Here is a 16,936-nt window from a genome sequence, read left to right as displayed (position 1 = left end):
TTAGGGGATGGTATAATCCTGTGTTCCCTTACTAGTTGTAAAATCTGTTTTTGATAAGGTATAGAAACCTCCTAGGTTGATGCCACTAAAATAATTACAAAACTTTTTACTTATTTGTGCAATCTTGCTTTAATGGAAGCCAACTCCATCGAGAATGCTCAGCCAGGGCTGGGGGAAAGTTCACTCATAGTATGTACTAGAAACTCTGCATACCTCCCCTTTCACATTTTCTTTCACAAATGGTATTGCAACCCATTTTTTTCAGATTATGGAGAGCCTTCTCACTTCTCCTTGGGCATTGCTCCTCAGTGCCTCAAGGATGTCTATATTCCTTCTTCAAAAAGAATCTCCTTTAAGGACTCAAAAGTGGTTTGCTCTCTTTCAGATGATTAGAGAGATTTCTTAGTGTAAAGTGAAAAAAAAAAATAAACAAAACCAAAAGGACAATCACATGTTTCATCTCTGACAGACTCTAGGAAACTCAGCTGATCTAAAATGTCCCAAGTTTTAGTCACCAGGTTTGGGACTCAATGTAGATTTTGATTGAAATAACTTTCTTAAATTCTCTGAAACACAATTTACTTATCTATAAATAAATGTATTACTGACTGCTCTACTTACATTATACAATTCAAGTAGTTGTGACACATTTCTATGACAGTACTTTGTTACAAACAGATCACTATCAAAATATTAGAAATTATTACTATTAAACTAAATAAGTATTTTATATTCTAGCCCCTACAGCTCTATCAGTACTTAGCATACTCTTCATTTTCCCATTTAAAAAAAAAATGCGTAGGAGCATGACTGTCTTTAAAGAAGCTGGAATCCTATGGATAGTTAGCCACTTTTAATTTATTCTACAAAATTTGGTCTTTATAATAAAATCCTACTTTTAATTTTATAATGTTGTGACAGTATCTGTATATCAGATGCTATTCATATTCATGAATTCATTTGCATACCATTTAATATTCTCCTGCTTTGCTACACTTGTTGTGATATGTTATCTAAATTACTAGCTCAATTTTCAGAGTGCTGTAAGTGTGTATTTAGAGGCAATGATATGCAGTAGCACTTACACAAAGAAATCAAAATATTTTCAGAGACACAATTGAAGCATCTCATGCTAAGGGATTTGTAGTGCTTTCATATCTAAGTCAGTTTCCTTCCACTGTAGGTGTTATGCAAAATCAGATTGCCTAATAATTTGGAAATAATGCTTAGTATTGCTCTTTCACAATGTCTGACTCTTTGTATTCAGTCCCCTTTAAATTTTGTTCTCATTAGTATGGTCAAAGCCAATTTTAAAAACTTCTTTTCTCAATCTATTCTGCAGCTGGCTTTTTGAATATAAAATATTAGTGAAGAGGGAAAGTCCATTTTAAAAATACAGTTCCCCCAAAACTTTGACAAGAAAACATCCTTAATTTTTAAATTTTCAGTCATATTATTTTTATACAACAACTTCATTTTTGCTACTATCATCTATAATTCAAGAAGTTCAAAGATGAAATCATTATTGTTATCTACCACAATCTGTTCTTTCTTATCCTGATTTATATCATCCAGGCACCCAAGTCAAAATTATGAGTTAGTCTAGATTCTTCCCTTTCCCTCATTACCCCTGACTTCTATGATCCAATCTGATCCTAAGTGATCACACCTATAAATATCTCCCAAGTCACTCCCCTTTCTCGATTTCTATTACCTTTGTCCTATTCTGAACCTTAAATTTTTAATTTACATTAGTATTCTCAACTGCTATCATGGCCTTCAGTCTTGCAGTTTTTTTTTTTTTTTTAAATTTAGTAAACTTTGTTTTTTTGGTTTTAGAGTTACAGGAAAATTGACCAGAAGTACAGAGTTCCCATTCTCTACCCCTTCCACCCCACAGTTTCCCATATTAGTAACATCTTGCATTGGTGTGGCACATAGATAAAATTTATGAACCAATATTGATATGGTATTATTAGCTAAACTATATGGTTTACATTAGTGTTTACTCTTTGCGTTGAATAGATTTTGGGTTTTGTTTTGGCAAATACATATCATTTATCTACATTACAAGTATCATAATGAATAATCTTGCTGCCCTAAAAATCCACTGTGCTTTATTTATTCATCTCTCCCTTTATTCCCAGTCCCTGGCAACCAGTGATCTTTTCTACTATCTCTGTAGTTTTGCCTTTTCTAGGATGTTATATACTTGAAATCATAAAGTATGTAGCCTTTTCAGATTGGCTTTTTCACCTATTGATATATATTTAATGATCCTTCTTTGTAATTCTGTAGCTTTATAGCAAGTATTCTTGTTCATTTTTGTTTTATTTTGTTTTGACATTGAAAATATTCCACTGTATAGAGATGTACCAGTTTGTCCATCCACCAATGAAGGATATTTTTGTTGTTTCTAAGTTTTGGCAAGTATCAGCGAAGCTTCTATAAATGTTTGAATTCAAAGTTTATATGAATATAAGTTTTCAGCTCATTTGGATAAATACTTAGGGGTGTGATTGTTAGATCCTAAGGTAATAGTATGTTTAGTTTTCTAAAAAACTACCAAGTTGCTTTCCACATTGGTTGTACCATTTTGTTTCCACCGGCAGTGTCTGAGAGTTGCTACTGTTCTATATCTTCATTAGCACTTGATGATGTCAGTGCTTTGAATATTCACTTCAGTAGGTATATAGTAGTATCTCCTTGTTTTAATTTGTAATTCCCTAATGAGATATGATACTGAGCATCATTTCATATGATCATTGACTATCTTCTTTCACAAGGTATTTGTTAAGATCTTTACCCACTTTTTATTGTTTGTTTTCTTATTGTTGAATTTTAAATGTTCTTTGCATATTTTGGATACAAGCCCTTTTTCAGATATTTACTCACAGTTTGTGACTAGTCCTTTCATTTTGTTAACACTATTTTAAAGAGAAGCTTTTCTTTTAGTGAAGTTCTATTTGTCAGTTGTTTCTTCAGTGGATCCTTCTCTTGGTGTTGTATTTAAAAGCAAATTGCCATAATTATACTGAAATTAAAATGAAATAAATAAATATAAAAACAACAAATGTTCCCCGCCCCCAAACAATAAGTTCATCACAATCACTATGCTGATATCTGGTTTAAAAGCAAATTGCCAAACCCAATATTGTCAAACAATTTTATCTTCTAGCAGTTCTATAGTTTTGCATTTTACAGCTAATTTCATGATCCATTTGGAATTAGTTATCATGAAAGAAGTAAGGTCAGTGTCTAGATTTAATTTTTGCATGTGGATGCCCACATGTTCCAGCAACATTTGTTAAAAATGTTACCATTTTCCATTTGACTGCCTTTGCTTGTCAAAAATGAGTTGACAGTATTTGTGTAAGTCAATTTCTGTGCTCTTTATTCTGTTCTACCGATCCGTTTGCCTATTCTTTCACCAATACCACTCTTTCTGGCTTATTATAGCTTTATAGTAAGTTTTGAAGTCAGGCAGTGTCATTCCCCTCACTTTGTTCTTCTTCTTTAATATTTTGATGGCTATTTTGGACCTTTATCTTTTCACAAACATTTAAGTCAATTTGTCAACATCCACAAAGTAACTTATTAAGATTTTCATTGAGCTTGCATTGACTCTATGGATCAATTTGGAAGAACTGACATCTTAATATTATTAAGTCTTCTTTAAGTCTTCCTATCCATGAACATGGGATAGCTCTCCATTTATTTAGACCATCTTTGATATCTCTGACTTACTTTTCATTCTTGACACTAACACCTTAGTGTACCTCTGAAAATTTGTATTTGATGATACTATTTTAAGTTCCTTTTTGGCTATCCCTGATCTTAAGCAAAGTTCGAGTTTCTCTCAAATTCTGAAATTTTTGCTCACTAGCAACATTCTCTGATATTCTTCTCTTTATAGTTTATTGCCCAGCAATGCTGTTATGTTTAATTTTAATTAATGCACTGTTGGCAAATGCTTTGAAGTGCTCTGAACAATTTTATCACTCTTTACTCTTGGCTATTATTTATTAAAGAGACTGAAAAAAAGTTATTTTTATTCCTGGATTTTTTTGAACCTAAAAATAACAATATCATTCAGATGTGTCTAATACACTTAACTGGAACTTTACTGAAGTTTCTACAAAATGGATATGATGTCTGGAGCTATGATAGCTATCTTACAACCATGAAAGGAATATTATGAGACTGACGCGCTGCCTACTGTGCTAAGGAGGCACCTCATGACAGGAATATTAGAACAATAATAAATAATCTAACCGAACACATTAAATTTGTGGAGTTGTTGAACCACCTGTATGACTGCTTATGTTTCTTTACACAAATAATGAATAACCTCTTGATTCAAATTCCTGTTTGTCAAACTTTCTGTTATATGTAGCTAAAAGAACTCCTAAATGATTCATGTACTGTATTGTTTGTGAATTTATGGATGTTATGATCTCTGCCTACAATGCAACTCTATTTGTCTTTCCTAAGAACTTTAACCTATACTTCAAAATTCAACTCAGTTGTCATGTTATGAAATTCTCTCTGATTCCCCTACAAGATAGAGAGAATGAATCATTTCCTACCTCTTGCCTCTTTTATAGCTCTCTGTTTACATGCAAATCTGTCATATTAGAATTATTTATAAGTAGAGATTATTTTATTCATTTTTGAATCATCTCTTCCAGGATAATCTGATGTATAAAAACGTTATTAGTTGTCAGTGTTTGTGTCAAAACATATTGTTCTTAATGGAACTTATTTAGACTTTTAACTTTAAAAGAAAATCAACTAAATGAATAAGTTTATGTTTGATATTTTCCAACAATAATTACTGAAATCTTGATGTTTCTATTTATTAGATTTTAATTAACACTGAATCTTATACATATTTTAGATACCCATGTTTTTTAATGTTTAAAGAATTTAACACACTTAATTTCTTCAAATAGAAACAGAATATAAAACAAAATGATAAGAGAAACACATAAAATAAAATTAAATTATAAAATTTTGTTCAGTAAATTTTAGTTTTAGCTCAAAAAACTATCTATATGAGCTAATTAAATCTGATTAGAACACAATTGAAACCAAATTATTATACTGAATTCATGAAAGAGTTATCTTGTAAGTTAAAAAAAAGACTTCTTAATATCAACTTTTTACTTATAGAAAATCATTTTTCAAACTTAGAAAATATGGACAAAGGAATTTAAAAATTACTCACATTTCCATACTATCAAGAGAATGAGAACATATTGCCCTAATTATTCTGTAGAATAATTGGTCTATTTCTGGCTTTTTAATTTTTTATTTATTTTTTATTTTTTTAAAGATTTTATTTATTTATTTGACAGACAGAGATCACAAGTAGGCAAAGAGGCAGGCAGAGAGAGGTGGGGGGAAGCAGGGTCCTTGCTGAGCAGAGAGCCCTATATGGGGCTTGATCCCAGGACCCTGAGATCATGACTTGAGACGAAGGCAAAGGCTTTAACCCACTGAGCCACCCAGGTGCCCCTAATTCTGGCTCTTTAATCATAGATTTATTTTTTAAACAAATATAACACCATCCTGTATATATTCCATAAACTACACAATTTACTTAAAAAATGTATATGAGCAGAGCACTTGGGTAGCTCAGTTGGTTGGCCATCCAACTCTTTTTTTTTTTTTTTAAGATATTTATTTATTTATTTGACAGACAGAGATCACAAGTAGGCAGAGAGGCAGGCAGAGAGGGAGGAAGGGAAGCAGGCTCCCTGCTGAGCAGAGAGGCCTGATGCGGGGCTCTATGCGGGACTCGATGCGGGACTCGATCCCAGGACCCTGAGATCATGACCTGAGCCGAAGGCAGAGGCTTTAACCCACTGAGCCACCCAGGCGCCCCGACCATCCAACTCTTGATTTTGTCTCACGTCATGATCTCAGGGTCAGGAGATCAAGCTCTGCCTCAGGTTCTGTGTTTGAATGTCCTTGAGATTCTCTCCCTTCTATGCCCCTCTTTCTGCTCACACTCTCTCTCTATAAACAAATAAAATATTGCCACAAATCTATATCATGAGCATATTTCCATAACATTATATATTTTCTGTAATATTTTAATAACTTTCTATTTTTAAAAAAATCTGCCTTATTAAAAAGTTGTACAAATATTACATAAAATCCCCATATGTACTTCAACCAGCTTCCTCTGATGTTCACATCTTGTATAGCCACAGTAAGGTTATTAATACTAATGAATTATTATTGACTAATAGCATTAAATAAACCATAAGCTTTCTTTAGATTTTAACAGGTTTAGGTTTTAGATTTCACCAGATTTTCTCACTAATATTTTTTTGTTGTTGTTTCTAAGTCCAATCTGGGATTTCACCTTGCATTTAGTTGTTATGTGCAGGCTTATTTTTAAAATGGCCTTCATTATTTTCCACCTCATGACCCAGTATGGTAAGGGATAATAATGAGAGACTGCCTTTACTAAATACTTTCTGTTGTCTAGACACTTTTTAATACAACAATCTCTCATTTTATGACTAAGGATCCTGAGGCACAGGAAGATCACATATATGGTAAGAAATCATATAGCCAACCATTGTTAGAGCCAATATTTGAACCCAAGTGGTCTAATCTTCAAATCCATATTCCTTATTAGTTACTACTAATAGGTGGTTATATGTGTGCAAGTTTCCCCAATGTGAAGAATACAGCCATTCACAATCTGCACCTAAATATTTATATATCAGTGATTCTTTGCCTATAGTAAATTCTCAGATGCAAAATTTCTAAGTCAATATCAATGTGACAATTAGTTTCAGACTAACATTTTATTTTGTTTTTGTAAAATAAACAATTGATAACAATATTTCCCAATGTATTTACTTGAATTCTACATCTCTCAAACTCAGTAGGATGATAGTAATTTCAAAAGCAGAAATTACCCATTACTCTGACCTGGTTTCTTTGAAGGTATAGAGGCCTACACATTTACATACTTTCCCTAAATAGTATCCTGACCATCGATAGCATAAGTTTCAATAAATGCAGCATATTTTCTCAATATTCACTGATAGAGTAATGGCCAAAACTTGTCTGTACAAGATGCTGTTCCAAGGCTGATTTGGTAAGTTATTTCACAAGTAGCTTGGTGATGAGTGTGGGAGTATACTAATAGGATTGTGTAGTTTTAGTACTATTTTAGTGAGCTGTTAATAAAATATCCTATTAGATAGCTTGTCTAAAATATCTGTATACAGTGACTTAAAATATTGTACATGTTGTCACTAGTTCTATTATTATTATTATTTTCTATTACCTGATCCGTAGTGTAGTGACAAAGTGTAGCTTTTATGCTTAGTTTTTGTACTTCTGTATTTCACGGAAATTTCTGTACAATTGACAAAATATCCTCAAATCTAATATCTTGTATGTACTAACCAGCCCCATTTGATAAGTGAATACTTCTGTATTTCATGGAAATTTCTGTACGATTGACAAAACATCTTCACATCTAATATCTTGCATATACTAACCAGCCCCATTTTATAAAAGAATAAAATCACTACTCAGAGAAATTAATTTACCCTGGATTTTCATAGTTCACACCCTGGTGCTTTTCACTAAAGCATGTATTTATCTCTGTTTAATGGAAATCTTGACTAAGGAGCAAAATTTATAAATTAGTCTCAGAATAAGATATTTTATAGTATCTTTTATGGCATTTTGAAAAGGTAAGTGTGGTACTGAATATTCTAAATACTATGAAAAGGGTATTATTATCATTTTTTAAAAACACTATTTCTTTTGTCCCTTCCTCCCACTCTGGTTACCAACTGACTTATTGCATTGTCATTCTAATACAAAACTTGTTTTAAAAACTGTTTTTCCTCTACATTGTCAACTTCAATTCACTGTGGTACAGCATTCATTCCTGACACTTCATTAAAATGACTCACAGGGAATCAGCACCCTCCTACTGGCCAATGCTGCTCACTTCTTTTTACTCTCATCCTTGACATCATTCCTACATGTGTAAACTAAGGTCTTTCTTGTGTGTGGGACTTCTCCCACAAAATCACCTTGATCCATTCTTTTCTTTAGATACCTACCAGAGACTGTGGTCTTCCTTTAGTCTTTAGAACTGTATTATCCCATGTGGTACCTATTAGTCACAAGTGACTATTGATCAGTTTAAATGTGATCACCATATTTACATTTTCTAATTTAAATTAATTTTTTCTGTTAATATAAAATACAAACCATATTTCAAAGTCAATATAAAAATTAATGTAAACAAGCTCATTATTTTTTCATTGATAACACTCACAAATATTATTTTTGCTGTGTTAGATAAAATTTAGAAAAATTAAATGTCAATTATAATTTAGCTACTTTATTTTTACTTTTTTAGTGTGGCTTCTAGCAAATGTAAAATTACTTATATGTTTTGCATTATATTTCTGGTGGACAGCATATTTTTGGAACAGACTAAACTTGCTTCCATTTTAGGAACTTCTTTCTGGTTGCCTTTTCTTTTGAATATTCTCCCACCAGATATTCACTTGATTGTTTTATCACCTTTCAGATTTCAGTTCAAATTATCTCTGAAACTGCCTTTGCTTAATCAGCTTACATAAAATCTACCAGTTCTCCAGCTCCATCTAATTTAATCTTTTTAATAAATCTTATTCCATTTAATTCTCAGCCCTTATAATTCTTTAAAATTATCATTAATTAATTCTTTGAAGAGAGGAACATTTTTTATATTGTTAGAACTGTAAGAAGTAAATTTTTATTGTTTATAAACTAGTCAGTCTGTGATACTTTGTTACAGCATCCTAAACAGACTAAGACACACTCTTCTTTCAGAAATGTCTTTTTATTTTAAAAAAAAAAAAGAAATGTCTTTTTATTATAGGCTGTTTGAATCAGAACACTACTAAGAATCACTTATTGAATTTGAATTTGGTTATCACATTTTTAAAATTTCTTTCAATCTAGGACAGTGTATCCTCCTTTTGCATGATATTGAACAAGTCAGACCAATTGTCTTGCGGAATCTCCCATCTTAATAAATTATGGTTTCTTGCTTATATTGCTTTAACAGGATGATTAGCTCTAAAGGCTTGATTATAATTTGTTTGGGAGGACTGGATTGGGCAGGAACCCTTCACTGATACTGCTATGAAGTGTATACTATGCCACAAAAGCATTTGGTATTAATTTGGAAGAATTACTTCCAGGCACTGTGATGTGCTCTTTTTGTAATCTTACTGCTTAGAAGAAGACCTAAGTTGTATACCTGGACTCGAGGTGTGATGCTGACAACTGAATTGAATCTTCTTGCCAATATTATCCAGTAAGACTACTCAATAGAATTCACCATTCTAATTGTGTTTGTTCTTTTTTAAAGGTTAAAAAAAAAAGATTTTATTTATTTATTTGACAGAGAGAGATCACAAGTAGGCCGAGAGAGAGAGAGAGAGGAGGAAGCAGACTCCCTGCCAAGCAGAGAGCCCAAGGTGGGACTCGATACCAGGACCCTGAGATCATGACCTGAGCTGAACACAGAGGCTTAACCCACTGAGATACCCAGGAGCCCCTGTTCTTTTTTTTTTTTAAAGATTTTATTTATTTATTTGACAAAGAGAAATCACAAGAGAGGAAGGCAGAGAGAGAGAGGAAGGGAAGCAGGCTCTCCGCTGAGCAGAGAGCCCGATGTGGGACTCGATCCCAGGACCCTGAGATCATGACCCGAGCTGAAGGCAGCAGCTTAACCCACTGAGCCACCCAGGCGCCCGCCCCTGTTCTTTTTTAATATTTATTAATTAATTTATTTGAGAGAGAGGGAATGAGAGAGTGAGAGAAAGAGAACATGAGCGAGAAAGGGTAAGAGGGAGAAGCAGACTCTGCTGTGCAGGGAGACCAACACAGGACTTGAACCTGGGGCTCCAGGATCATGACCTGAACCAATGGCAGTCACAACCAACTGAGCCATTTCTCTCATGGTTAGCAAAGTTCCTTCTATTCTTTTATTAACAAATAATGCCACAATTAATAACCTTCTGCATAAAGATTTTCACATTTTTACCATGTGTTTTGGGGCTGCATTTCTGGAAATAGTGTTCCTAGATCAATGGATAAATAGTTATATAAGTTTGCTATCTATTCTGTTATATCCCTTTGGTTTTATTCTGAGTAAAGTTTTCCCCATAGCCTCACCAGAAGAGAATGCTTTCCAACTTTTGATCAATCTAATAAGAAATGACATGATATTTAAAAATTACTACATTTTCATATTTCTTATTATCTATTTTTATTAACATATAATGTATTATCTGTCCCAGGGGTATAGGTCTGTGAATTGTCAGGCTTACACATTTCACAGCACTCACCATATCACATACCCTCCCCATATATATATATTTTTAAAGATTTTACTTATTTATTTGACAGACAGATCACAAGTAGGCAGAGAGGCAGGCAGAGAGAGAAGAGGGGAAGCAGGCTCCCTGCTGAGCAGAAAGCCCGATGCAGGGCTCAAACCCAGGACCCTGGGATCATGACCTGAGCCAAAGGCAGAGGCTTTAACTCACTGAGCCACCCAGGTACCCCCCTCCCCATATATTTTTAAGAGACTTTTTCTACCTGTGATCCATCTCATAGTGGTTTCTATCTTTCTATTGTAGGTCTTTTTCTCTTCATTTTAAGAGCCATTTTCTTTTGTCAGTGATAGCTTCCTATTGTCATTTACAATGACAATTGTAATTGTACAATGTTTGCTATGGTATCTCTTTCCTACTTTATGGAAGTGCAAACATGACATTATTATATTTTTGTATAGTTCTAATTTATTGCATATTTCTTTAAGCTTATGGATTTTTTAGTTACTCTTAGAAATCGTTATAGATTGAATTGTTTCACCAAAAAAGATATGTTGAGGTCCTAACCCCCCTCCCCCAGTACCTCACAATGTGACCCTATTTGGGGACTGGAGCTTTACAGAAATAATCTAATTAAAATGAGGTCATTAGATGGATCCTACTCCAATACGACTGGTGTCCTTATAAAAAGGGGAAATTCACAAACACACCTAGAGGGAAGAGGAAATGAAGAGGCGCTACCAAATTTGTGATATTTTGTCACAGCAATCCTATAAAACTAAAAACAATTAAATAAATATTTTCCCACCAGCCGTGTTTTAAACAAATTTGCTTCTTGTCTTTGAGATTTTCTTATTTTTTAAAAAAAATTTATAGATTACTGACATTTTTATAGTGGTATATATTCTGTAAGTTTTAACTTTTTCTATAATATCTTTTTTCTACATTATTTATTAGCACATCTCTCTTTTTTAGACAGATTTGAGATGTCATTTTTATCATTTAGTGAATTTCATTTTATACTTGTACGCATTTCTATAATTTCTATTACCTATTCATGTATCAATGTCATATTCATTTAGTTATGGAGCCTTTGTTATATGCTTTAATATCTGACAGACCAGCTCCCCCCCAGTCTTACCTCCCTTTCACACACATAAACACACACATTTTGCTTTTCTTTTTAAAAGTGTTCATTTAGGAATTTTTGCCTTTTCTCTTTTTTTTTTCCTATGGGACATTTAAATGAAATTTCTGCCTACCAAATAAAAGAGAAATTTTTATTTTTAGGGCAATTATATGAAATTTCTCACTAACTTAGAAAGCACTGGCAGCTTTTAGATGTTGAAAATATTTTTTATCCATGAGAATGGTATGCCTTTCTTTTTGGTCAAATCTATTTTTTTTTTTTTTTGTTTTTCAGGAAAAACTACATTTCTTTTTAGGTTTATGTGTAAGGATATTATTTTACATTTTGTAGTTATTTTATTTTTCATTTTTATTTTTTATTTTTTTGTATTTTTTAAAGATTTATTTATTTATTCGAGAGAGAGAGAACTTGAATGGGGGGTGGGGCAGAGGGATGTGGAGAGAGAATCCTCAAGCAGACTCCCTACTCAACCCCAAACCCCTCACAAGGCTTGATCTCAGGATCTTGAGATCATGACCTGAGACAAAATCAAGAGCTGGTCTCTTAACCAAATGAGCCACCCAAGCACTCCCTACCCCCCGTTTTTTATTTATTTATTTTTTTTTTACATATTTATTTTTTAAATTTTTTGCTTTGTTTTTATTTAAATTCAGGTTAGTTAACATATGGTGTAACATTGGTTTCAGGAGTAGAATTTAGTGATTCATCGCTTGTTATTTTAAATGGTATCTTTATATCCATCATATTACTCAGCTGGGTATTATGTGTACCTATAAAAGTTATTAATATTTGTGTAATTTTATATCCTGTTTTATTAAATTACCTTATTTATAAAATATGTCTTGCATTTTTCATAGGGATAATTTTTATATATTTTCTAATTTTTATGATTCTATTTGTTTTGTTTGATTACATTTGCTGGTATGTCCAAAATATTGTTAGTTATAGTTGTCAATCATATCCTTTCCTTGACATTAGCAGAAATGACCTTAGAATTTCCCTCTTATGTCAATTATGCTGAATTTAGGGCTTCTATGTACACAAGCACATATACTTATTTTACTATGTTATTTTACTATCCACTAAATATGTATTTTTAAATTTTTTAAAATAGGATTTTGTCAATTTTTTCAAAAAAGTTTTTGGGTACATATGGGGATGACCATGTGATTTTTTTCCTTAGGTCTATCATATGATACATTACAATGATTTTCTCTTTTTTTTTAGGATGTATTTATTTCAGAGAGAGAACATGAGAGTAAGGGGAGAGGAGGGAGGGAAAAAATCTTAAGCAGACTCCCCACTGAGCAAGGAGCCTGACTCAGCTTGATCTCAGGACCTTGAGATCACGACCTGAGCCCAAATCAAGAGTTAGACATTTAATGGACTAAGACGACCAGGTGCTCCACCATAATTGATTTCTTAATATTCAATTGTATGTGTCTTCATATAATAAATTGGGTTTATTGTATGTTATGTTCATCAGTTTTCAAAAGTGAGATCTATTATTTTTGTGTGTGTGAAATTATATTGTTTGATATCAATGTTAAATTTCTTTATAAAATGAAATTGAAGGTGTTCCTTCTAAATTTTAATTTCAATAAGGACAACTATGATTTATAACAAGTTTTATACAAAGTTAACAGAAAATATTGTTACTGTTAGCTTTGTTAAACTACTCCTATGTGCCTCAGATATAAAAGATTTTAGTAATAACTTTTCAATTAATATCTGCTAAAGATCATAAATATTTAAGAAATTATAAATAAATATAGCACTGTGCTAAAGATGCATGTGCTTATGTCTTCTTCTATCCTATTTTTTTTTTCTTTAAGATTTTTTTTTATTTATTTACTTGACAGAGATCACAAGTAGGCAGTGAGAGAGGAGGAAGCAGGCTCCTGCTGAGCAGAGAGCCCCATGCGGGGCTTGATCCCAGGACTCTGGGATCATGACCTGAGCCAAAGGCAGAGGTTTTAACCCACTGAGCCACCCAGGCACACCCTTTCTATCCTATACTGATAAGCCAAAGTTGTAGTAGAGAAAAAGAAAGTAAAAAGTCAAGAGCACCACATTTATTGACATCAGGACCCAACAAAACAAAATGTGGAATGTAAATCAAGAGTTACTGGGTTTTTGGTTTTGAGGCTTATCCCCCCAAAAACATAATCTACAGGCTTGTCATAATCAGTGTTTATTGTTCTAGCCATCTCTTATAGTAGGTATTCCATTCAAAATTTGAGAGTCCTAAAATCACAGACATAATCCCATGCTTTCTTCTCCTTTAAGATATACAGTATGAATTTTCATTCAGACCATATAGTGGGGTCGATGATGTTCTCTGGGAGACTTCTCCTGGTATTACTGTATACCACAAACTCAGATCTTCCATGGACCTGAGCATTTTGAGGTTTTGCTCAACTGAAGCTGTGGGGAAAAAAAAAAAAGTAGTCTCTATCCTTGTCTTAAGTTAAAAAAATGAAATTATCTTAACAATTATAAGACTGCTGGCTAATAACAGTTATGAAACTGACAACCATTATCTCTTAAAAATATCTCAAACAGTGGTAGCATGGACTAACTTCCATAAAATCCCTAATCATGTTGCCTTGTGAGGCAAAATCCTATATCACTGCTAGAATGAGGAGGATATAAATAATTAATAAATACATAAACTCACACATTCATAAATAAACTTAAAAAAATATGGAGGGCTTAATTAATTTTGAAGTAGAGATAACCACCTCCTGTAATGTAAGGCAAAAGTTTCTCTCCAGAGCCATCTCCATTCTTTACCACATTAATTAGCTAGGGAGAAAAGAGGCTTAGATTAAATTTTTAGATCAACAAGGTATAAGATAGTCATTATTATATGAAGCTTGACATCCTGTTGACAGATGGGGAGCCTGTGATCCTTTCAACCATTAACTTGAAAACATTAAAGTCATATTAGCCTGTGGTAGCACCAACCAAGAATTCAACATTACTACATTTTTTATACAGTGGAATCAGTGGCACTTGAAAAATTCGGTTTCAAAATATTGTCTTCAATCCATTTTTCAGTTGTCTAATATGACGGTACCTGATTTCTTCCTCAAGGTTTTATTTTTTGAGGAAAATATAAACTTCCCTGAAGCTTTTACCTTTTGTTTTCTGTTTTAACTTTTCAGTGATATGAGAGAGGGGAAAAAGGTCTTTTAAATCAGATTAATTTGGATCCATGCATGGTGCAATCTCGAGAAAGTTGAATAATTAATAGCTTTTATTACTTATTTTTTCATGCAGTTAATGTTTGTATTCTGTTGCATAAGGGCTTTGCATGTAAAGGAAATTTTAATAAATTTATAGTATAAAATAAAACATTTGCTTATGAATCCTTTTCTTTATTTCTTTCTCAGGAGATATGAAATTGTGTTCATTTAGTTCATTTCCTCTGTTGATCCCAGTGAAAAGACCCCGTGTTCTTGCCATTATAGTCACACATTTTAAATTCTCTGCATTTTCTCTGCTATTATGTTGACTTAATCTGTGATTTAAATGATTAAGCCATGCAACACTTTCTGCTTTTCCTCTCTCCAATGTTTGTCTCCAGCTGCTCCCTGTTGAAGGTTTTGTTCTCTTTCAACAGGAAGGAATATCCACCCACACCAGCTTGAAGTGCTTTATTAATGTCAACCAAAGATGTAAAACAGAAAGTTTCAGTACCGGTTGCAGATGTAAAATTCTCAATATCAAGCACTTTTTTTAAAAGTAGAAGAAACTAGATTGGGGATGTTAAATACATGCATTAGGTGACTTCTGTGAGTCTTGCACTTTATAGATAAATTATCTCATTTAATTCTCACAACATACTCTCACATGATGTGCAATATGTTTACCCAGGGGTCTACTGGTGGGAAAAATAATAGCCATAAAACTTTAGTACACGTGAATTACCATGTAGGTAGTAATTCCTCCATGTGGAATGCAAAACACTTATATATCTTCAGAATACATGCTCTTTCATTTATCTCATCATGGTACTGGTGGGTATTTACTAGTTTGGGACACAGCATTTAAACTTATGCATCTGGAGTACAACGGTGTGCTCTGCCTTCCATAGTGGATGTTGGAAAGTTTAGACACTTTCTATCTGTAACCCTTAACAGCTGGATCAGAGTCCATGACCTAGAACTGGCATATCCAATATACCAGCCTGAAGCTTTGACTCATCAATGAGTGTCACAAAGAAGCAAGGGAAGTTCAGTTTACTTCTGCGATGGCAACACTGCCATCCAGTGTCCAAAAGGTCCATGGTTGTCCCTGAGCAGGCGTGGCAACAAGTATCTAGGCTTTGGGAAGCTTCACTTCCCTGTCTCTCTGATTTTTCAGTGTCCCATTCTCTAAACTAGCACTTTGGTCACTTTTCCATCAATTTAGTGGGCGACTCAAATCAGTCTTTGAATCTTTGAATCTCTGTTCTGCTTGTGTTATCTAATTGATTTCTATATTTTGCAACCAAGAATCTGAATTAATATGAGATAATAAATTGGATTCCTAGTGGTTAGTGCCAATAGTAGATAAGGGAATTATAATAAATAAAAGTGACATTATTACCTCAATTCCTAATGGTCATAATGTTTAATATATTGTCACAATTATTAGAAAAAATGCAAAGTGTTATATTTATATTAATGGGCCATCATCCTGAATATATTTATGCCTAGAAATTTAACATGTATAGCTTGGCAACATCAATACCATCATACTTTTACTCATGGTAATTCATGTAGCATTCTTCTTATGAGCTAGTTATAGTTCTCATTTGGTAATTTTAAATTAAAGTCCTAATTTATTTTCTTTTTTAAGGGTTGCTTATTTGTATTTATTCAGGAGTAGTAAGAGTTGTCTTTTTCTTGAATAATAGGTTCTTCTCTTTCTAAAGGACTAGCATATAAAAAAGAGTTCTAATTTTCTGTGTCTTGATTCCTTGCTTTCTGATCTCATTTTAATGTACATTTTAAGATTCTTAAGATGGTTATTTGGAATAGGACTCAACAAATCCAATCCCCTCACTTAATAGGCACACAAACTGCTGGAGAAATTATATATCTGCCTATGAGCAGCACCTCCTGGGCATGAGTTCAAGTCTCTATTTTGTTTATCTGCTAAGTACTTACTTGTTAAGAATTGCCCTTATGCCAGGAACTGCTCTTATATAAGCACATATAAATAATTTAATTATTAATTTAAATATTTCTAACAGTAAAATAGGTACTATCATCATATCAATTGTACAGATAAGGAAACTTAGGCATATTGGGGCACCTGGGTGGCTTAGTCGGTTAAGTGGCCACCTTTGGCTCAGATGATGATCTCAGGGTCCTGGGATCAAGACCTGCATGGGGCTCCCTGATCCATGGGG

The sequence above is a fragment of the Meles meles genome, chromosome 5, assembly GCF_922984935.1.
Source record: "Meles meles chromosome 5, mMelMel3.1 paternal haplotype, whole genome shotgun sequence".
Lineage (NCBI taxonomy): Eukaryota > Metazoa > Chordata > Mammalia > Carnivora > Mustelidae > Meles > Meles meles.
Note: the sequence above shows the minus strand (reverse complement) of the source record.